General features: G+C 38.3%; 1 long non-coding RNA gene across 2 annotated transcripts; it reads left to right on the plus strand.

The window, feature by feature from the left end:
* The first annotated feature begins 18135 nt into the window (after positions 1–18135).
* On the plus strand, positions 18136–22987 carry LOC143851582 (uncharacterized). 2 transcript variants are annotated; one of them, XR_013236414.1, is made up of 3 exons: positions 18156–19727; positions 22433–22541; positions 22679–22987. It is a non-coding gene; the product is annotated as an uncharacterized LOC143851582 (long non-coding RNA). The 2 variants fall into 2 exon arrangements; XR_013236415.1 differs by lacking the exon at positions 22433–22541 and having other exon boundaries at positions 18136–19727; positions 22820–22987.
* Positions 22988–25235: the final 2248 nt, after the last annotated feature.

Below are 25235 nucleotides of genomic sequence, written 5' to 3' on the forward strand. Positions count from 1 at the left end.
TATGCTAAATGGATGAGCAGGTACAACCCATTTGCACCATATACTAATCCAACCCCATATAGTGGACTTTTGGACCTGATCATCCTCTACTGTCCAACTAGCGGGTCCACCTTGTATTGAACTTGGTCCAAAAATCATTATGAGTAGAAGATCTTAATCTTTGGTCCGTGGTCTCTAAGTAGAGACGGATAAACAAAATTCAAAAAAGACTTCTGTTGTATCTATCTGCTGCATAGCACGCCACCATCGGACGGTTTATATTGTCCTATGAAACCCATCCACAGTGGGACCCACCAGATGAATCAAGACGTTCCACTGTTGTGTGGGCCTATCATATGGTGCAAACGAGTTGCACTGGATTAGTGGGTTAGTTTTCCCTTTCTTTTATGTCGTAATCGATGCTCCATCTTTTATTTCGTTTTGGATCTTCAGAATTGATTTTCAGTTCAAAACTCATTTTGGACTCAAAATTAAGGGGACATCTTTTATCCCCTCTAACATGAACCGTTGGTGGGTCCAACAAATTATCTTTGAAATGAGGATATCATCTGTTCCAAATGCTTTAACATGGTTTAATTTAGACACTAGCATACATTGATCCGTACGTAGTTTGGTGATGACAAAAAAATGAGGATATCAACTGTTCCAAAGCTTTCTCTCATGCTAGGGAATTTCGCAGAATTGCCTTTCTGCGAAATTCCCTAGCAAATCCCATATACAAGAAGAAGAAGAAGAAATAAAAATTAATAATTGGTTCAAGATAAGAAAAGAGAATTGGAAAACAATAATCCTGGAAAAAAACCCAAGACTGATTGGAATTCTCAACCGCATCCAATAAATCTCATCTTAACATTTGAAAGGAATCGAACCTGCGACTAATGTAACACCAGCGATGGAGATGCATCTTTGTTAGTGGAATTAAAGAAATAAATACCAATAAAAAGCAAAAGGAACAACCCATAAGAGTCACCCAATATGTGGAATTGAAACACGTACCACAGATGATAAACATCACTCGTATGCAGACTCTTTCTGTATTTTTCCACAACGTTATTGAACGGCAATCTGAGCCGGGGTACTTGATCTACCTATACTTGACCTTTATGTGATGCCGTTCAAGAAAGCCATGGAAAAGTACAAAGAGGGTCATATGTAGACACTCCAACTAGAAAGAATAAGAACTAAGAAGATACTAAAGAAAAAGAAACCCTACGGGAGATATAGGTTAGGGGGAGGGTTAGAGATGTATTTATAGTGTAATGGAGAGGCTCGTAGGGTTGTATAAGGGAAAAAAAAATCCCTGTAACTTCCTATTTTGCTAGAAGCTTGTTTAGGAATATAACGTAATGGGATGACTACAAATACAGCGAGGCCAATTTAGGAATAAATTCTAAATGGGTAGGATACCAATACAGCAAGATCCTAAATGAGATAGACTACCAAAATAGCTAGCAAGAGTTAGGATTGAAAACTATTTATGAAATGAATCCTAAATAGAAGGGACGTAGAAGGCAACAATTAAAAACGAGAAAGATCTAGGCGTGAATGCAAATATAAAAATCTCCTGGATAAGCTTCGCGACTGGGTGATCTTTTTAATAGAAGAGAAATTCGGCGATAAGCGCTATCTTGTTTGGAGAGAACGTCATAAATGATTGAAGTCTGTCGTTCACGGTACATAAAATATTCAGCCGGAGCCGCTCCTGTATAAGGCACGAGGTATTGCAAAATTGCAGGCGAATACGCCGTTTCGGCTACCACAATAGTGTATTCCATCGCCTCTCGTTGTTGGGAAGTAGTAATACTCCCCTTCGAGTTAGAGTGTGAAGATCTTGAACACCCCACTTGAAAATCAAATTGTGAAATTGATCACGCCTAAGGGCCTTAGTGAGGATATCGGCAAGCTCGAGCTAAGAAGGAAAATGGGCATTGCGTGACGAAGCGGAAACGCCGGGTAAGATCACCGTCTTACCTTTATGAGAACAGCTCTTGAATCCACAAGAGAAAGGAAGAAATAAAGTTTTTAATTCAATGCAAAAACTGCTTTCAACACATAGATAAGCCCCTTATTTATAGAATACCGACGACTCATACTCAATCTCAACGATTAGATAACTCCTATTTTTAGCTAAGAAATCATGATAATCATTATCCAAGCAAACCAAGTAACAGAATCCCAAAAATAATGACGTCCTACTCGTATTAATATGTTTGGTGCGCTCATGAAAGACAGGATTAGCCGTTGCAGCTTGATAGTCACAACGCAACCGCATGGAGGAGGAATGAGTGACACCAAGTCTTGAAGAAGTGGTTCGAGGCATTTAGGATCCAAAAAACATTTAGGAAACAAATCCTAAATAGAAGGGATCACATAGAAGGCAACAATGAAAAACAAGAAACAACTTGTAATACTTCCTTCCATAAAAATTACCTCTAAGTAACTATAAAAGCATGAATTTTTTGGCTCATTTTTTTTTTGTTTTTGTATTCTTAAGGGGAAAAAATTTCCAAGGAAAAAAGATTAGGTAAAAAAATTTACAAATCTGATGTGCGGTTGTAATTTTTTAAGAAAACAAGTTTTTTATTTCAGAAAAAAATCCATGGGAAATGAGTTTTCCAAGTACTGGAAAACTCATTTCTATAGAAATATCTTTCCAAATTAAGCATGAACTTCTTGTCTCATTTGCAAATGAGAACAAATTTTAATAATCTTATACGCCAATTTTAGTGGCAACCAAAATAGCCCTTAATCTTTTTTTCCATTTCATAATTTTCAATGACTAATTGAGAAACATTTGGTAGATATGAGATTCACAGGCAAGAAAGATATATGACCTGGTGCAACCCATTTGTGCCTTATACTAATCCAACCCCATACAGGGTAATACCCAGACTCCAACTATAAATAGCCTCCAAAGGCTCAAAGGTAGAGGTCCGAATCCTGAAATTTACTATTCATAGAAGACTTTCCTTATCTATTGCACTTACTGACTTAAGCATCGGAGGACCTTCTTGGAGTAACCACCCCAGGTTGGTCTTCTGACCGTTTGGTACCTCGAGCAGGTCCACCTCAGCTCTTCCGATGCCATATAAATAGATCTCCAATTTTTTAGCGCAACAGTAACTAATCATGATGCATCTATCATGCCAAACTACAGCATTCCCCAATTGTACTCAATATTTTTTATTTTTTGCCGAAAGATGCAAACAAATGTTGGAAATTTGGCTCAAGTAGTCATGTGGGAGGATAAAAGGCTTCTTAGCCTTCTTTTTAACATTGTGGAATAGTAAGGCCATTACAGGATACGTAGCATACAAAACTACAGTTCTCAATCTAACTTTGCTCTATGACAAGGAAAAGAAAAAAAAATTTTACCAATAAATGATTGTTTGTCATCGTTGGTAATTTTAAAAGATATTTTTTCTTAACTATAAGGATATCAATATGCTATAGGTTATAACTGATAAATGTAGGCTTCCATGCTCTTTAATAAGCTTATCACAGTGTGTTCGTTTTGAGAAAAACACGGCATGGAAATACTTTATTGCAACTATCTACATGAGGAGGGCGGTTTTGTTCTTATCAACAAAACACACACGGTTCTTCAAAAAGTGGAGGAAAAATGACCCTATTGCCCTTTCTGACACCATCAGAGTCCATATAGAATACACCTCAATCATTATGCTGCAGCCTCCCTTTTTCATTACTTTAATATTACTTCTTGGAAAAATAAGCTTGCATTTAAAACATATCTCCTCCCCCATTATTGTATGAGCCACTGGCGGATTGAAGGAACGGCATGCCTTTTAATATTTTTCGCTTTGTTCTCGACTGACATACATTTTATAGTGGAACGTTGCCATTATTCAACATAGTAGAACAACAACGTTCTTGAGACGCTGGCAGATTGAAGGAAAAAAATATACAGTAGAAAGGCAACGCTGGTGGATAGAAAAAATTAGTGGAAAAGAAGCTGCCAGTATGTTAAATAACGTTGCCGTTCTACTATTGTTTCACTCGGGACCAAAAGGGCAACGTTGCCGTTCTATGTTGCCGTTCTACGTTACGGTTATTTAAAATGCATGCCGTTCCTACAAAAAATGGTATGCATTTTAACGTTGCCGTTCTACTTTTTTTTTCCTTCCAATGGCCCACTAACGGAAACCCTAGATCCAAAACGGTAACATGTTTTTTTGTTTTTGTATCCTCATGGAAAACTTTTTATCCATGGAAAAGAGATTCAGTAAAAAAAAATTCTAAATGTGGCACCCAAAGAAGCCCTTAATCAGCTTTTTCACCATTTCCTTATTTTCAATGACTAGTAGAGAAATATTCTGTAGATTAGAGATTTACAGGCAAATGTTTTTTTTTATGCTAAATGGATGAGCAGGTACAACCCATTTGCACCATATACTAATCCAACCCCATATAGTGGACTTTTGGACCTGATCATCCTCTACTGTCCAACTAGCGGGTCCACCTTGTATTGAACTTGGTCCAAAAATCATTATGAGTAGAAGATCTTAATCTTTGGTCCGTGGTCTCTAAGTAGAGACGGATAAACAAAATTCAAAAAAGACTTCTGTTGTATCTATCTGCTGCATAGCACGCCACCATCGGACGGTTTATATTGTCCTATGAAACCCATCCACAGTGGGACCCACCAGATGAATCAAGACGTTCCACTGTTGTGTGGGCCTATCATATGGTGCAAACGAGTTGCACTGGATTAGTGGGTTAGTTTTCCCTTTCTTTTATGTTGTAATCGATGCTCCATCTTTTATTTCGTTTTGGATCTTCAGAATTGATTTTCAGTTCAAAACTCATTTTCGACTCAAAATTAAGGGGACATCTTTTATCCCCTCTAACATGAACCGTTGGTGGGTCCAACAAATTATCTTTGAAATGAGGATATCATCTGTTCCAAATGCTTTAACATGGTTTAATTTAGACATTAGCATACAGTGATCCGTACGTAGTTTGGTGATGACAAAAAAATGAGGATATCAACTGTTCCAAAGCTTTCTCTCATGCTAGGGAATTTCGCAGAATTGCCTTTCTGCGAAATTCCCTAGCAAATCCCATATACAAGAAGAAGAAGAAGAAGAAATATAAAAAAATAATTTGTTCAAGATAAGAAAAGAGAATTGGAAAACAATAATCCTGGAAAAAAAACCCAAGACTGATTGGAATTCTCAACCGCATCCAATAAATCTCATCTTAACATTTGAAAGGAATCGAACCTGCGACTAATGCGATGGAGATGCATCTTTGTTAGTGGAATTAAAGAAATAAATACCAATAAAAAGCAAAAAGAACAACCCATAAGACTCACCCAATATGTAGAATTGAAACAGGTACCAAAGATGATAAACATCACTCGTATGCAGACTCTTTCTGTATTTTTCCACAGCGTTACTGAACGGCAATCTGAGCCGGGGTACTTGATCTACCTATACTTGACCTTTATGTGATGCCGTTCAAGAAAGCCGTGGAAAAGTACAAAGAGGGTCATATGTAGACACTCCAACTAGAAAGAATAAGAACTAAGAAGATACTAAAGAAAAAGAAACCCTACGGGAGATATAGGTTAGGGGGAGTGTTAGAGATGTATTTATAGTGTAATGGAGAGGCTCGTAGGGTTGTATAAGGAAAAAAAATCCCTGTAACTTCCTATTTTGCTAGAAGCTTGTTTAGGAATATATCGTAATGGGATGACTACAAATACAGCGAGGCCAATTTAGGAATAAATTCTAAATGGGTAGGATACCAATACAGCAAGATCCTAAATGAGATAGACTACCAAAATAGCTAGCAAGAGTTAGGATTGAAAACTATTTAGGAAATGAATCCTAAATAGAAGGGACGTAGAAGGCAACAATGAAAAACGAGAAAGATCTAGGCGGGAATGCAAATATAAAAATCTCCTGGATAAGCTTCGCGACTGGGTGGTCTTTTTAATAGAAGAGAAATTCGGCGATAAGCGCTATCTTGTTTGGAGAGATCGTCATAAATGATTGAAGTCTGTCGTTCACGGAACATAAAATATCCAGCCGGAGCCGCTCCTGTATAAGGCGCGAGGTATTGCAAAATTGCAGGCGAATACGCCGTTTCGGCTACCACAATAGTGTATTCCATCGCCTCTCGTTGTTGGGAAATAGTAATACTCCCCTTCGAGTTAGAGTGTGAAGATCTTGAACACCCCACTTGTAAATCAAATTATGAAATTGATCACGCCTAAGGGCCTTGGTGAGGATATCAGCAAGCTCGAGCTAAGAAGGAAAATGGACGTTGCATGACGAAGCGGAAACGCCGGGTAAGATCACCGTCTTACCTTTATGAGAACAGCTCTTGAATCCACAAGAGAAAGGAAGAAATAAAGTTTTTAATTCAATGCAAAAACTGCTTTCAACACATAGATAAGCCCCTTATTTATAGACTACCGACGACTCATACTCAATCTCAACGATTAGATAACTACTATTTTTAGCTAAGAAATCATGATAATCATTATCCAAGCAAACCAAGTAACAGAATCCCAAAGATAATGACGTCCTACTCGTATTAATATGTTTGGTGCGCTCATGAAAGACAGGATTAGCCGTTGCAGCTTGATAATCACAACGCAACCGCATGGAGGAGGAATGAGTGACACCAAGTCTTGAAGAAGTGTTTCGAGGCATTTAGGATCCAAAAAACATTTAGGAAACAAATCCTAAATAGAAGGGATCACATAGAAGGCAACAATGAAAAACAAGAAACAACTTGTAATACTTCCTTCCATAAAAATTACGTCTAACTATAAAAGCATGAATTTTTTGGCTCATTTTTTTTTTTTTTTTGTATTCTTATGGGGGAAAATTTTCCAAGGAAAAAAGATTTGGTAAAAAAATTTACAAATGTGATGTGCGGTTGTAATTTTTTAAGAAAACAAGTTTTTTATTTCGGAAAAAAATCCATGGGAAATGAGTTTTCCAATGGAAAACTCATTTCTATAGAAATATTTTTCCAAATTAAGCATGAACTTCTTGTCTCATTTGCAAATGAGATCAAATTTTAATAATCTTATACGCCAATTTTAGTGGCAACCAAAATAGCCCTTAATCTTTTTTTCCATTTCATAATTTTCAATGACTAATTGAGAAACATTTGGTAGATATGAGATTCACAGGCAAGAAAGATATATGACCTGGTGCAACCCATTTGTGCCTTATACTAATCCAACCCCATACAGGGTAATACCCAGACTCCAACTATAAATAGCCTCCAAAGGCTCAAAGGTAGAGGTCCAAATCCTGAAATTTACTATTCATAGAAGACTTTCCTTATCTATTGCACTTACTGACTTAAGCATCGGAGGACCTTCTTGGAGTAACCACCCCAGGTTGGTCTTCTGACCGTTTGCTACCTCGCGCAGGTCCACCTCAGCTCTTCCGATGCCATATAAATAGATCTCCAATTTTTTAGCGCAACAGTAACTAATCATGATGCATCTATCATGCCCAACTACAGCATTCCCCAATTGTACTCAATAATTTTTATTTTTTATTTTTTGCAGAAACATGCAAACAAATGTTGGAAATTTGGCTCAAGTAGTCATGTGGGAGGATAAAAGGCTTCTTAGCCTTCTTTTTAACATTGTGGAATAGTTAGGCCATTACAGGATAAGTAGCATACAAAACTACAGTTCTGAATCTCACTTTGCTCTATGAAAAGGAAAAGAAAATTTTTTTTTACCAATAAATGATTGTTTGTCATCGTTGGTAATTTTAAAAGATATTTTTTCTTAACTATAAGGATATCAATATGCTATAGGTTATAACTGATAAATGTAGGCTTCCATGCTCTTTAATAAGCTTATCACAGTGCGTTCGTTTTGAGAAAAACACGGCTTGGAAATACTTTATTGCAACTATCTACATGAGGAGGGCGGTTTTGTTCTTATCAACGAAACACACACGGTTCTTCAAAAAGTGGAGGAAAAATGACCCTATTGCCCTTTCTGACACCATCAGAGTCCAGATAGAATACACCTCAATCATTATGCTGCAGCCTCCCTTTTTCATTATTTTAATATTACTACTTGGAAAAATAAGCTTGCATGGTGGATAGAAAAAATTAGTGGAAAAGAAGCTGCCAGTATGTTAAATAACGTTGCCGTTCTACTATTGTTTCACTCGGGAGCAAATGGGCAACGTTGCCGTTCTACGTTACGGTTATTTAAAATGCATGCCGTTCCTACAAAAAATGGTATGCATTTTAACGTTGCCGTTCTACTATTTTTTTCCTTCAAATGGCCCACTAACGGAAACCCAGGATCCAAAACGGTAACATGTTTTTTTGTTTTTGTATCCTTATGGAAAACTTTTGATCCATGGAAAAGAGATTCAGTAAAAAAAATTCTAAATGTGGCACCCAAAGAAGCCCTTAATCAGCTTTTTCACCATTTCCTTGTTTTCAATGACTAGTAGAGAAATATTCTGTAGATTAGAGATTTACAGGCAAATGTTTTTTTTTATGCTAAATGGATGAGCAGGTACAACCCATTTGCACCATATACTAATCCAACCCCATATAGTGGACTTTTGGACCTGATCATCCTCTACTGTCCAACTAGCGGGTCCGCCTTGTATTGAACTTGGTCCAAAAATCATTATGAGTAGAAGATCTTAATCTTTGGTCCGTGGTCTCTAAGTAGAGACGGATAAACAAAATTCAAAAAAGACTTCTGTTGTATCTATCTGCTGCATAGCACGCGACCTTCGGACGGTTTATATTGTCCTATGAAACCCATCCACAGTGGGACCCACCAGATGAATCAAGACGTTCCACTGTTGTGTGGGCCTATCATATGGTGCAAACGAGTTGCACTGGATTAGTGGGTTAGTTTTCCCTTTCTTTTATGTCGTAATCGATGCTCCATCTTTTATTTCGTTTTGGATCTTCAGAATTGATTTTCAGTTCAAAACTCATTTTGGACTCAAAATTAAGGGGACATCTTTTATCCCCTCTAACATGAACCGTTGGTGGGTCCAACAAATTATCTTTGAAATGAGGATATCATCTGTTCCAAATGCTTTAACATGGTTTAATTTAGACATTAGCATACAGTGATCCGTACGTAGTTTGGTGATGACAAAAAAATGAGGATATCAACTGTTCCAAAGCTTTCTCTCATGCTAGGGAATTTCGCAGAATTGCCTTTCTGCGAAATTCCCTAGCAAATCCCATATACAAGAAGAAGAAGAAGAAATAAAAAATAATAATTTGTTCAAGATAAGGAAAGAGAATTGGAAAACAATAATCCTGGAAAAAAAACCCAAGACTGATTGGAATTCTCAACCGCATCCAATAAATCTCATCTTAACATTTGAAAGGAATCGAACCTGCGAATAATGTAACACCAGCGATGGAGATGCATCTTTGTTAGTGGAATTAAAGAAATAAACACCAATAAAAAGCAAAAAGAACAACCCATAAGACTCACCCAATATGTAGAATTGAAACAAGTACCAGAGATGATAAACATCACTCGTATGCAGACTCTTTCTGTATTTTTCCACAGCGTTATTGAACGGCAATCTGAGCCGGGGTACTTGATCTACCTATACTTGACCTTTATGTGATGCCGTTCAAGAAAGCCGTGGAAAAGTACAAAGAGGGTCATATGTAGACACTCCAACTAGAAAGAATAAGAACTAAGAAGATACTAAAGAAAAAGAAACCCTAAGGGAGATATAGGTTAGGGGGAGGGTTAGAGATGTATTTATAGTGTAATGGAGAGGCTCGTAGGGTTGTATAAGGAAAAAAAATCCCTGTAACTTCCTATTTTGCTAGAAGCTTGTTTAGGAATATATCGTAATGGGATGACTACAAATACAGCGAGGCCAATTTAGGAATAAATTCTAAATGGGTAGGATACCAATATAGCAAGATCCTAAATGAGATAGACTACCAAAATAGCTAGCAAGAGTTAGGATTGAAAACTATTTAGGAAATGAATCCTAAATAGAAGGGACGTAGAAGGCAACAATGAAAAAAGAGAAAGATCTAGGCGCGAATGCAAATATAAAAATCTCCTGGATAAGCTTCGCGACTGGGTGGTCTTTTGAGCAGGTACAACCCATTTGCACCATATACTAATCCAACCCCATATAGTGGACTTTTGGACCTGATCATCCTCTACTGTCCAACTAGCGGGTCCACCTTGTATTGAACTTGGTCCAAAAATCATTATAAGTAGAAGATCTTAATCTTTGGTCCGTGGTCTCTAAGTAGAGACGGATAAAGAAAATTCAAAAAAGACTTCTGTTGTATCTATCTGCTGCATAGCACGCCACCATCGGACGGTTTATATTGTCCTATGAAACCCATCCACAGTGGGACCCACCAGATGAATCAAGAGGTTCCACTGTTGTGTGGGCCGATCATATGGTGCAAACGAGTTGCACTGGATTAGTGGGTTAGTTTTCCCTTTCTTTTATGTCGTAATCGGTGCTCCATCTTTTATTTCGTTTTGGATCTTCAGAATTGATTTTCAGTTCAAAACTCATTTTGGACTCAAAATTAAGGGGACATCTTTTATCCTATGCCCCTCTAACATGAACCGCTGGTGGGCCCAACAAATTATCTTTGAACAACGTAGCCCTACCCATATTTGTCAAAAATGAACAATTGTTCATGCTGGAGGGAGAGTAAGAAGGTTTGGAGAGGGCGGATATCACAGCACAAAATTAAATGCAATTTTGAGTCTAACAATCGGTCTTTGATTCAAAATAAAAAACGAAAAGAAGCACCCTTTTTGAAAAAAATGAGGATATCATCTGTTCCAAATGCTTTAACATGGTTTAATTTACACATTAGCATACAGTGATCCATAGTTTGGTGATGACGAAAAACGAGGATATCAACTGTTCCAAAGCTTTCTCTCATGCTAGGGAATTTTGCAGAATTGCCTTTCTGCGAAATTCCCTAGCAAATCCCATATACAAGAAGAAGTTGAAATAAAAAATAATAATTTGTACAAGATCAGAAACGAGAATTGGAAAACAATAATCCTGGCAAAAAAACCCAAGGCTGATTGGAATTCTCAACCGCATCCAATAAATCTCATCTTAACATTTGAAAGGAATCGAACCTGCGAATAATGTAACACCAGCGATGGAGATGCATCTTTGTTAGTGGAATTAAAGAAATAAATACCAATAAAAAAGCAAAAAGAACAACCCAAAACAGTCATCCAATATGAAGAAATTGAAACAAGTACCAGAGATGATAAACATCACTTGTATGCAGACTCTTTCTGTATTTTTCCACAGCGTTATTGAACGGCAATCTGAGACGGGGTACTTGATCTACCTTTACTTCACCTTCATGTGATGCCGTTCAAGAAAGCTTGTGGAAAAGTACAAAGAGGGTCATATGTAGACACTCCAACTAGAAAGAATAAGAACAAAGAAGATACTAAATAAAAAGAAACCCTAAGAGAGATATAGGTTAGGGGGAGGGTTAGAGATGTATTTATAGTGTAATGGAGAAAGAGAGAAGGCTTGTAGGGTTGTATAAGGTAAAACCAATCCCTACGACTACCTATTTTGCTAGAGGCTTGTTTAGGAATATATCGTAATTGGGATGACTACAAATACAACGAGGCCGATTTAGGAATAAATTTTAAATGGGTAGACTACCAATATAGCAAGATCCTAAATGAGATAGACTACCAAAATAGCAAGAGTTAGGATTGAAAACTATTTAGGAAATGAATCCTAAATAGAAGGAATGACATAGAAGGCAACAATGAGAAACAAGAAAGAACTCGGCATGAATGCAAATAAAAAAACATCTCTGCGATTGGGTGGTCTTCTTAATAGAAGAGACGTTTGGCGAAAAGCTTGTGCTTGTTTGCAGAGATCGTCATAAATTATTGAAGTATGTTGTTATCGGTACATAAAATATTCAGCCTAAGCCGTTCTTGTATAAGGCGCGAGGTATTGTAATGTTGCAGGCGAATCCGCCGTTTCGGCTACCACAATAGTGTATTCCATCGCCCCTCGTTCTTGGAAAGTAGTAATACTCCCCCTCGAGTTAGAGTTTAAAGATCTTGAACACTCCACTTGAAAAGCAAATTGTCAAATTGATCACACCTAAGGGCCTTAGTGAGGATATCGGCAAGCTTGAACCAAGAAGGAAAATGGGCATTGCCTGACGAAGCGGAAACGTCGGGTAAGATCACCGTCTTACCTTGATGAGAACAGCTCTTGAATCCGCAAGAGAAAGGAAGAAATAAAGTTTTTAATTCAATGCAAATATTGCTTTCAACACATACATAAGCCCCTTATTTATAGACTACCGACTACTCATAGTCAATCTCTAGGATTAGATAACTCCTATTTTTAGCTAAGAAATCATGATAATCACTATCGAGACAAACCAACTAACAGAATCCCAAAGATAATGACGCCCTACACCATTGCCGCCCCCATACAATGTGACAATCGATATTAATATGTTTGGTGCGCTCATGAAAGACAGGATTAGCTGCAACATCAGCTTGATTATCACAATGCAACTGCATGGGGGACGAATGAGTGACACCAAGTCTTGAAGAAGTGCTTTGAGGCATTTAGGATCCAAAAACATTTAGGAAACGAATCCTAAAAAGAAGAGACCACATAGAAGGCAACAATGAAAAACAAGAAACAACTCGTAATACTTCCTTCCATAAAAATTACCTTTGAGTAACTATAAAAGCATGACTTTTTCGCTTCATTTTTTTTTTTGTTTTTGTATTCTTATGGAAAACTTTTTTCCATGAAAAAATATTTGGTAAAAAAAATTACAAATGTCATGTAGAGTTGTAATTTTTTAAGAAAACGAGTTTTTTATTTTGGAAAAAAAAATCCATGGGAAATGAGTTTTCCAATTCCAAGTTGGAAAACTCATTTCTATAGAAATATTTTTCCAAATTAAGCATGAATTTTTTTTCTCATTTGCAAATAAGATCAAATTTTATTAATCTTATATGCCAATTTTAGTGGCAACCAAAGAAGCCCTTAATCTTTTTTTGCCATTTCATAGTTTTCAATGACTAATCGAGAAATATTTAGTAGATCTGAGATTTACAGGCAAAAACGATATATGATCCAATGCAACTCATTTGCACCTTATACTAATCCAACCCCATACAATGGACATTCTGACAGTCAGATCATCCTCTACCGTCTATCTAGTGGGGCCACCTTATATTGCGCATAGCCCAAAAATCATTATGGGCAGAAGATCTTAATCTTTGGTCGGTGGTCTCTAAATAGATACTCACAAACAAAAGACTTCTTTGGTCGGTGGTCTCCAAAGAAAAGACTTCTACTGTATATCTGCTGCATGGCATGCCACCATCGGACGGTCTAGATTGTCCTATGATGCACATTTACAGTAGGGCCCATCAGATGAATCAAGATGTCCTCCCATCAATGTGTGGGCCATAATATGGTGCAAACGAGTTGCACTGGATTAGTCCTCCCATCCTTCTATTAATTTGAACACATGCATACTTCTTGCTATCTCACAGATGATTAGACAACCAATCTCTGTCTTTTTGAAGCTTATAAGGCTTTTAATCTGAAGAACTTCATACAACTTTCACATGTCTCATTATAATTAGTAAATTCATGGGTTTTCCAAGAAACCCTAATTTTTTCAAAGCCTCCTTCCAGCACACTTCATACTGAGCTTTTCTTCTTAATTCATTTTCAGTCCAAAACTCATTATCTCATTTTTGTCTTTGATTATCATTGATTAATCATAAGATTTATTAGTTTGTTAAATGAATACTATGTTTATATTGTTACGAATTATCGTAGTCATCAGTAATTTTATATGTATGTACGTGTCACCTTTTCTAGATTTTTAGATGTTGCCATATTAGACAACTCGTATCCTTGTTGAAACTTGACACTTGAAACTTGACACACGAATCCGTATCCACAAATTATGATTATATATACTTTCTATTTTAGCCGTGTCCCCATTTCTAAAATTTGGGGTTCACCGTGTCCAACACTCCGTGTTCGTGTCGCAACATGAAACTCATGTCCATGTCCACAAATCATAGCTTAAAATGAAAACCTGATAGAATGACGAAACAAGCTATATTCGACTAAAGCCCAACACAAAGAAACTTATCACAGTGTGTTCTTTTTGAGAAAAACACGGCATGCGAATACTTTATTGCAACTATCTACATGAGGAGGGCGGTTTTGCTCTCATCGACAAAACACATACGGTTCTTCAAAAAGTGGAGGAAAAAAGACCCTATTGCCCTTTTTGACACCATAGTCTAGATAGAGTACACCTCAATCATTCTGCTGCAGCCTCCTTTTTCAATATTTTAATATTTCTTCTTGGATAAATAGGCTTGAATTTAATACATGTCGCGTCCCCCATTATTGTCTGAGTCGCTGGCGGATTGAAGGAACGGCATGCATTTTAACATTTTTCGCTTTGCTCTCAAGTGACATGCATTTAAAGTAGAATGTTGTCATTATTCAACATAGTAGAACAACAATGTTCTTGAGACGTTGGCGGATTGAAGGAAAAAATATATATAGTAGAATGGCAACGCTGGTGGATTGAAAAAAATAGTGGAAAAGAAGCTGCCAGTATGTTAAATAGCGTTGCCGTTCTACTATTGTTTCACTCGGGAGCAAATGGGCAACGTTGCCATTCTATGTTGCCGTTATTTAAAATGCATGCCGTTCCTTCTAAAAACGGTATGCATTTTAACGTTTCCGTTCTACTGTTGTTTCACTCTGCTGCATAGCAAGCCACCATCGGACGGTTTAAATTGTCCTATGAAGCACATCCACAGTGGGACCCACCAGATGAGTCAAGACGTTCCACTGCTGAGTGGGCCCAACATATGGTTCAAATGAGTTGCACTGTATTAGTGGATTAGTTTTCCCTTTGTCGTAATCGGTGCTCTATCTTTTATTTCGTTTTGGATTTTCAGAATTGATTTTCAGTTCAAAACTCATTTTGGACTCAAAATTAAGGGGGCAGTGATATCCTATGTCCCTCTAACATGAACTGTTGGTGGGCCCAACAAATTATCATTGAACAACGTAGCCCCATCCATATTTTTCAAAATGAACAACTGTTCATGCTGGAGGGAGAGTTAGAAGGTTTGGAGTAGTGCTGTATCGCTGTGTTCTAGGAGGGGGATCGATATCACTGCACAAAATTAAATGCAATTTTGAGTCTAATAATCGGTCTTGGATTCAAAATCGAAAACAAAATGAAGCACCCTATGGAAAAGAATGAGGATATCATCTATTCCAAGTGCTTTAACATGGTTTTAATTGACACATTAGCATACAATGATCCGTAGTTTGGTGATGACGAAAAATGAGGATATCAACTGTTCCAAAGCTTTCTCTCATGCAAAAGTCAGCCGTGAATTGCCTTTCTGCAAAATTCCCTAACAAATCCTATATACAAGAAGAAGAAGAAATAAAAAACAATAATTTGTTCAAGATCAGAAAAGATAATTGGAAAACAATATTCCTAGAAAAAAACCCAAGACTAATTGCAATTCTAAACCGCATCCATTAAATCTCATCTTAACATTTGAAAGGAATCGAACCTGCGAATAATGTAACACCAGCGATGGAGATGAATCTTTGTTAGTGGAATTAAAGAAATAAATACCAATAAAAAAGCAAAAAGAACAACCCAAAACAATCATCCAATATGAAGAAATTGAAACAAGTACCAGAGATGATAAACATCACTTGTATGCAGACTCTTTCTGTATTTTTCCACAGCGTTATTGAACGGCAATCTGAGACAGGGTACTTGATCTACCTTTACTTCACCTTCATGTGATGCCGTTCAAGAAAGCTTGTGGAAAAGTACAAAGAGGGTCATATGTAGACACTCCAACTAGAAAGAATAAGAACAAAGAAGATACTAAATAAAAAGAAACCCTAAGAGAGATATAGGTTAGGGGGAGGGTTAGAGATGTATTTATAGTGTAATGGAGAGGCTCGTAGGGTTGTATAAGGAAAAACAAATCCTTGTAACTTCCTATTTTGCTAGAAGCTTGTTTAGGAATATATCGTAATGGGATGACTACAAATACAGCGAGGCCAATTTAGGAATAAATTCTAAATGGGTAGGATACCAATATAGCAAGATCCTAAATGAGATAGACTACCAAAATAGCTAGCAAGAGTTAGGATTGAAAACTATTTAGGAAATGAATCCTAAATAGAAGGGACGTAGAAGGCAACAATGAAAAACGAGAAAGATCTAGGCGCGAATGCAAATATAAAAATCTCCTGGATAAGCTTCGCGACTGGGTGGTCTTTTTAATAGAAGAGAAATTCAGCGACAAGCGCTATCTTGTTTGGAGAGATCGTCATAAATGATTGAAGTCTGTCGTTCACGGTACATAAAATATTCAGCCGGAGCCGCTCCCGTATAAGGCGCGAGGTATTGCAAAATTGCAGGCGAATACGCCGTTTCGGCTACCACAATAGTGTATTCCATCTCCTCTCGTTGTTGGGAAGTACTAATACTCCCCCTCGAGTTAGAGTGTGAAGATCTTGAACACCCCACTTGAAAATCAAATTGTGAAATTGATCACGCCTAAGGGCCTTAGTGAGGATATCGGCAAGCTCGAGCTAAGAAGGAAAATGGGCGTTGCGTGACGAAGCGGAAACGCTGGGTAAGATCACCGTCTTACCTTTATGAGAACAGCTCTTGAATCCACAAGAGAAAGGAAGAAATAAAGTTTTTAATTCAATGCAAAAACTGCTTTCAACACATAGATAAGCCCCTTATTTATAGACTACCGACGACTCATACTCAATCTCAACGATTAGATACCGTCTTACCTTTATGAGAACAGCTCTTGAATCCACAAGAGAAAGGAAGAAATAAAGTTTTTAATTCAATGCAAAAACTGCTTTCAACACATAGATAAGCCCCTTATTTATAGACTACCGACGACTCATACTCAATCTCAACGATTAGATAACTCCTATTTTTAGCTAAGAAATCATGATAATCATTATCCAAGCAAACCAAGTAACAGAATCCCAAAGATAATGACGTCCTACTCGTATTAATATGTTTGGTGCGCTCATGAAAGACAGGATTAGCCGTTGCAGCTTGATAATCACAACGCAACTGTAGACACCCCATTTTGACCGGACCATTTTCCCCAAAATCGAATAAATTCTCGAAATCGAATAAAATCCCAATCCCGAAGTTGAGTCAAGATCCCGGAACCGAATCTCAAAATTTTCGAAAAATCAAACCTGAAAACCCTAAAGATGCCCATTTCCATATATTTTGGAAATCGTTTGAAAGCCTGGGTGATCTCTGAACCCCATTGGCATCCTTCGTTCAATTGCCCTGATCCTCTATCTCATTTTCACAAAAAATTGAAAGAGTTACAAAATACCCCTGAGTTTTGGTATTGGCACCTCTCTATACAAAATTCTCAAGTGTGGATGATGCTAACTCAACCTCTCAATTTTACTAGCTTACCTTGTCTCTTAGTGTTTAGACCGTGATTAAATGGGTACATTTTTTAATTAAAATCTGTCAAAGGACAAGCTGAGTTTGTGTGATTATCAAAGCGAGGGTGAGGTTGTTTCATTTGCAAATGGAAGGGGGTTGATTTAAACAAGGAAGGTGTGACAATACCAAACCCTTGTATTAAAAGGAGAAAGATATATTTGTTTTTTTATTACTTGGGGCAGCCCACTCAAGTGCAAAAGGAAGAAATAAAATACACTAGATGGGGGGCTGCCCATGAGAGAGAAGGGGGCATAATATATCATTTCCCATTTACAAGAGGGCATTATTGGAAATTTCCATTGCTTTCTTTGCAAGCCACAAGCATAGGCCATTTGATCAAAGAGGTGTAGTGTAGGGCTCAGATCATCTAGAATGTTCTAGGTTTTTGGGTTTCTAGGAGGGCATTAAGGCTAAAAGAGAGAGATTGATGGCTGAGATGAGAAGGGAATGAAATGGATGGCTGAGATTAGGAGGAGGGTTTTAACCCTAGCTATAAAAATAGAAAATCTCGTGGGTAACCAAGAGAGGCAGAGATTTTTCTAAAAGAAAAACGGAGAATAGCAGAGGGAGAGGAGGATACACAGAGGAGGGGAGAAAAAAAGAAAAAAGAGAGTAGCAGAAAAGGAGGAGACCGGCCACCACCAACCACCACCACCATCCTCAGCTCCACCACCACCCAACCCTTCCACCACCAAACCCTCTTACCGCAGCCACCCCCTACCTCCTCAATTTTCAACATCTAAACCCATTTCAAACAACCCCCAACCTCCATTGATTCCGGTGGCCTTACCGGAATCCGGTACCACCACCTCCACCTCCACCTCCATTGAAATCCCCCACCATTTCCTTTACCCTTATCACCAAACCCATTTTATTTTTCCCAACTCCTCCTCCAACCGAACCACCCAATTACCACCACCATCGTCATCCACCAACAACCCAAACCCTTCTTCCAATCTCGTCCACCGGAATCCAGCCACCGGATTCCGGTACCAACCCTCAGCAGACCCCATTTTTTTTTTTTTTTGTTTACCTCCTAACCCAAATCAAAACCCACCTCTGCAAATCTCTACCTCCGACCGGATCCGCCGGCCAATCTCCACCGACCACCATCCTCCACCATCACCATCACTCTCTCCACTTCCTACCTCCCCTCACAGCCACCATCAATTGTCCCATCAAACCCCTCTTCCAACCTCATCCACCGGAATCCGGCACCGCCACCATCCACTTCTACAAATTCGACCCACCTCCATTCCTAGCACAGCCACCACCACCCCTTCAAGCCACCACCTCCACCATCTCCTTTATTCATAAACCCATTTCATTTCCCCCATTTCACAAACCCACCATCACAGCCACATCAAAACCTACATCTAGCAACACCAAAACCCACTTCATTTCTCTTGCATTCCCTCCATCTTCGCCTCAATCCCCGCCATCAGCACCCTACTCCGGCACCCGCCATTAACTCCGGTCATCCCACCGAAGTCCATTTCTCCCTCCCATTCTCTCTTACTGATTTGGGTAAAAACTCTCTAGGGTTTGGGAGCTGCAAAGAGAAGAAGCAAGGAGGGGAAGACAAAGAAAGGGATTGGCAGCCATTATCTCAGCAAACCTGCCGGATTCCTCCGTCCATCGTTTTTTTTTTTTTCGGGTCCACCTTATCTTCCATCCATTTCAGCCCCTCTTCTTTGTAGTTCCTATCCTACCACCATCATCATATTCCTCATTACTCTTTTTCAAATCTAAACCCTTCTTCACCATCAACTATCATCACTATTCCAAACCACCATCACTTTCAGAACAGCCACCATCCCCATCTAACCCATTTGATTTCCTCCCGTCCAATTTTATCCTCTTGTTCCATTTTCAAAAGCCATCATCAGTTGATATTAGCCTCACTCCCCTGTCACTACCCAAATAGAAAAAAAAAAAAAACCAGGAAGTTGATCAAATTAGACCTTATACATAGGATTTCTTCCCATATGCCTACATTGGGCGCATTTCAAATAGCTATAATCTGAAGCGAGAAGGGTGACATTCCAATTTTGGTGGAAGAATTTCAGGGTCTTACATCCAAGCGCCAAGATCTGATTATAACGAGAAGAGCTTCAAGCACCAATCTCTTGACAACTCAGGTAACCTTGTCTCTCTCTTTATGCCATTCCTGTTTTAAATGAGAATTCTGTTTATCATGATAGTGCTAGGCCTGCAATTCATTTTAATATTCTCAATTTGGGTTTCTACATGTAAAACCGGAGGTTTAGATTTGCTCTATGTTGTTGTCCTTAAACTCTAGTTTCGGTTTTGTGTTTGCTTTTGAGAGTAATTCTCAGGTTGTGTGAGTATACATGGATAAAGGTTTCATAATGTTTTAGAAGGGCAAACTCTATCTGCTACCTCTTATTCTTTATTCAGCGTACTTCCTAGTAATGTTCGGTATCTGAGTTTCTTCTTGGTCTATTCAACCTATGCTCTGTGGTTTATCTTCATTCTAATAATATAGCGAGTCTCTTACCTTGGTTACATTGATTTCGCTTCACATGGGGGCAAGTTGGTTAGGACGATTGAATTTCTTTGGTCGACCTGGCTTCGTTCCTCGGGGAATGGGGTCACTTGAGATATCTGATTTATTACTGTGACAGATTGACTTCGTTTCTTGTGAAACAAGTTGATCGAAATGTTTGACCCATCTTAGTCAGGTCGACTTTGGTTCATATGCAACAAGTCAGTCTAGCTGACAACCCCCTTTGCCCTTCGCATCTTCTTGCCTTCCTTGGGATTCTTACAGGGCGTAAAGGTTTCCTTCTTTCTGAGGCCATCATCTCTTACAGGGTTAGAGGTCCCCTTTTCTTCGAGATTACTACTTCTTGTAGGATTTAGGAGTTCTTTCCTTTTCGGGATTATTCTTTGCATGTTCCTTGGGATACTCTTTGCATTTCGGGATCCCATCGATTTTGGGAACACTTCGTCGGGTCTAGGCGATGACGGACGGCAACCTCTTGAGCCAAAACCCCATTTTGATCAAAAGGGATAAAAATACATAAAAATCAAATAACAAAAATTCAAAAAACACAAAAGCATTTTTCGAAAAGCTGTTTCGAACTATGTTGGCTTGATCCCTTTTGACAGGGTACGTAGGCAGCTTGGGATCGTCATCCCAAGTTCAGTCAAATTTTTCAATAAAATCATTTCAACCTTTCAAAAAAATCATTTCAGCATCCAAAAATATCTTTCAAGCTTTTCTCAAAAATACAAAAACCAAAATGGGCAAGGATGGTGATTGCCAGGTCACTCGGAGCCTTCTTTTCATTTCATTTCCAATTTTGATCGTGGTTTGCCGGTTTTATCGGTTTTCCGACGTTTTATCGGGTTTTGGGATGGGCGACGACATAGCGTGGCCCCTTTACAGGGATTGTCCTCGCTGAGCCCAACGATAGGCTATGACGATCGCGAGACTTGTCCTATCTTTAGCGGATCAGGATCACTGAGCTCGATTCCCTTAGAATCGCTCCCTGAGTCTATCGTATGTCCCATTTTCTTTTCCCTGGCATTTTGGGTTTGCGCATACCGTCTATTTTCTGATTCCTTTTTTTCCTCGCATCTTTTAGTTTATCGTGTGTTTGTCTTTGGTTCCTTGTGTGTTTACTTTCAGCTTGCTTATTCCTTGTGCGTTTAGTTCCACATGCTTAGCTGTAGACATTTACTGCTTTTCTGCTTATCATATCTGCTATTACTTGCTTAGCTATAGCTGTGCATGCGGATATTATTGCTTTCCTAGATGTGATGGGTTAGGAGTAGATGCGGTGAGTTAAGATTTGAATGTTTATCTTCTTTTGCCCATCCCCGGGTCATGCATGCTTAGATAGACGTTTCTTCGGGAGTGCTCGTTCCCATTTCACATGATTTTAGCCCAAAACTCTTCAAAATTAATTAAAAATGGCATAAGAGACCAGGTGCCTGCACTTGGGCGAATTGGGGGCGCTTAACACATTCCCCATTCGTCATCAGGCACGAACTTTTGTATCTCTGGTTATCCGTTGCAACAGAGTATTTCATGGGATCCAGGGCCTACTTCCTTGGATGACGACTCTTCTTTGTTATAGGTACACCTTGGTTCCGGGCTAGTCCTTGAATCGAGAGGTATCTCATTTATATCGCCACCCATGCTCTGAGTGGCATCATTTCGAGAGTTCCTTGGTAGAGCTCTCCTTCACATTGTGGAGATCTTAGAGGACAGGCGCGGGATCTCGTGTCCCTCGCCCACCATCCTCGGGATCGGGGTCCACAGCAACCGCATCGAGGAGGAATGAGTGACACCAAGTCTTGAAGAAGTGGTTCGAGGCATTTAGGATCCAAAAAACATTTAGGAAACAAATCCTAAATAGAAGGGATCACATAGAAGGCAACAATGAAAAACAAGAAACAACTTGTAATACTTCCTTCCATAAAAATTACCTCTAAGTAACTATAAAAGCATGAATTTTTTGGCTCATTTTTTTTTGTTTTTGTATTCTTATGGGAAAAAAATTTCCAAGGAAAAAAGATTAGGTAAAAAAATTTACAAATGTGATGTGCGGTTGTAATTTTTTAAGAAAACAAGTTTTTTATTTCGGAAAAAAATCCATGGGAAATGAGTTTTCCAAGTACTGGAAAACTCATTTCTATAGAAATATTTTTCCAAATTAAGCATGAACTTCTTGTCTCATTTGCAAATGAGATCAAATTTTAATAATCTTATACGCCAATTTTAGTGGCAACCAAAATAGCCCTTAATCTTTTTTTCCATTTCATAATTTTCAACGACTAATTGAGAAACATTTGGTGGATATGAGATTCACAGGCAAGAAAGATATATGACCTGGTGCAACCCATTTGTGCCTTATACTAATCCAACCCCATACAGGGTAATACCCAGACTCCAACTATAAATAGCCTCCAAAGGCTCAAAGGTAGAGGTCCGAATCCTGAAATTTACTATTCATAGAAGACTTTCCTTATCTATTGCACTTAGTGACTTAAGCATCGGAGGACTTTCTTGGAGTAACCACCCCAGGTTGGTCTTCTGACCGTTTGCTACCTCGCGCAGGTCCACCTCAGCTCTTCCGATGCCATATAAATAGATCTCCAATTTTTTAGCGCAACAGTGACTAATCATGATGCATCTATCATGCCCAACTACAGCATTCCCCAATTGTACTCAATAATTTTTAATTTTTATTTTTTGCAGAAACATGCAAACAAATGTTGGAAATTTGGCTCAAGTAGTCATGTGGGAGGATAAAAGGCTTCTTAGCCTTCTTTTTAACATTGTGGAATAGTAAGGCCATTACAGGATACGTAGCATACAAAACTACAGTTCTCAATCTAACTTTGCTCTATGAAAAGGAAAAGAAAATTTTTTTTTACCATTAAATGATTGTTTGTCATCGTTGGTAATTTTAAAAGATATTTTTTCTTAACTATAAGGATATCAATATGCTATAGGTTATAACTGATAAATGTAGGCTTCCATGCTCTTTAATAATCTTATCACAGTGTGTTCGTTTTGAGAAAAACACGGCATGCGAATACTTTATTGCAACTATCTACATGAGGAGGTCGGTTTTGTTCTTATCAACAAAACACACACGGTTCTTCAAAAAGTGGAGGAAAAAAGACCCTATTGCCCTTTCTGACACCATCAGAGTCCAGATAGAGTACACCTCAATCATTATGCTGCAGCCTCCCTTTTTCATTATTTTAATATTACTTCTTGGAAAAATAGGCTTGCATTTAAAACATATCGCGTCCCCCATTATTGTATGAGCCACTGGCGGATTGAAGGAACAGCATGCATTTTAACATTTTTCGCTTTGTTCTTGAGTGACATACATTTTATAGTGGAACGTTGCCATTATTCAACATAGTAGACCAACAACGTTCTTGAGACGCTGGCAGATTGAAGGAAAAAAATATACAGTAGAAAGGCAACGCTGGTGGATAGAAAAAATTAGTGCAAAAGAAGCTGCCAGTATGTTAAATAACGTTGCCGTTCTACTATTGTTCCACTCGGGAGCAAATGGGCAACGTTGCCGTTCTATGTTGCCGTTCTACGTTACCGTTATTTAAAATGCATGCCGTTCCTACAAAAAATGGTATGCATTTTAACGTTGCCGTTCAACTATTTTTTTTCCTTCAAATGGCCCACTAACGGAAACCCTAGATCCAAAACGGTAACATGTTTTTTTGTTTTTGTATCCTTATGGAAAACCTTTTATCCATGGAAAAGAGATTCAGTAAAAAAAAATTCTAAATGTAGCACCCAAAGAAGCCCTTAATCAGCTTTTTCACCATTTCCTTATTTTCAATGACTAGTAGAGAAATATTCTGTAGATTAGAGATTTACAGGCAAATGTTTTTTTTTATGCTAAATGGATGAGCAGGTACAACCCATTTGCACCATATACTAATCCAACCCCATATAGTGGACTTTTGGACCTGATCATCCTCTACTGTCCAACTAGCGGGTCCACCTTGTATTGAACTTGGTCCAAAAATCATTATGAGTAGAAGATCTTAATCTTTGGTCCGTGGTCTCTAAGTAGAGACGGATAAACAAAATTCAAAAAAGACTTCTGTTGTATCTATCTGCTGCATAGCACGCCACCATCGGACGGTTTATATTGTCCTATGAAACCCATCCACAGTGGGACCCACCAGATGAATCAAGACGTTCCACTGTTGTGTGGGCCTATCATATGGTGCAAACGAGTTGCACTGGATTAGTGGGTTAGTTTTCCCTTTCTTTTATGATGTAATCGATGCTCCATCTTTTATTTCGTTTTGGATCTTCAGAATTGATTTTCAGTTCAAAACTCATTTTGGACTCAAAATTAAGGGGACATCTTTTATCCCCTCTAACATGAACCGTTGGTGGGTCCAACAAATTATCTTTGAAATGAGGATATCTTCTGTTCCAAATGCTTTGACATGGTTTAATTTAGACATTAGCATACAGTGATCCGTACGTAGTTTGGTGATGACAAAAAAATGAGGATATCAACTGTTCCAAAGCTTTCTCTCATGCTAGGGAATTTCGCAGAATTGCCTTTCTGCGAAATTCCCTAGCAAATTCCATATACAAGAAGAAGTAGAAGAAGAAATAAAAATTAATAATTTGTTCAAGATAAGAAAAGAGAATTGGAAAACAATAATCCTGGAAAAAAAACCCAAGACTGATTGGAATTCTCAACCGCATCCAATAAATCTCATCATAACATTTGAAAGGAATCGAACCTGCGAATAATGTAACACCAGCGATGGAGATGCATCTTTGTTAGTGGAATTAAAGAAATAAATACCAATAAAAAGCAAAAAGAACAACCCATAAGACTCACCCAATATGTAGAATTGAAACAAGTACCAGAGATGATAAACATCACTCGTATGCAGACTCTTTCTGTATTTTTCCACAGCGTTATTGAACGGCAATCTGAGCCGGGGTACTTGATCTACCTATACTTGACCTTTATGTGATGCCGTTCAAGAAAGCCGTGGAAAAGTACAAAGAGGGTCATATGTAGACACTCCAACTAGAAAGAATAAGAACTAAGAAGATACTAAAGAAAAAGAAACCCTAAGGGAGATACAAGTTAGGGGGAGGG

This window comes from Tasmannia lanceolata, unplaced genomic scaffold (genome assembly GCF_043159265.1).
Source record: "Tasmannia lanceolata isolate RefF3 unplaced genomic scaffold, GAP_Taslan_0.1 ptg000018l, whole genome shotgun sequence".
In the NCBI taxonomy this organism is placed as follows: domain Eukaryota; kingdom Viridiplantae; phylum Streptophyta; class Magnoliopsida; order Canellales; family Winteraceae; genus Tasmannia; species Tasmannia lanceolata.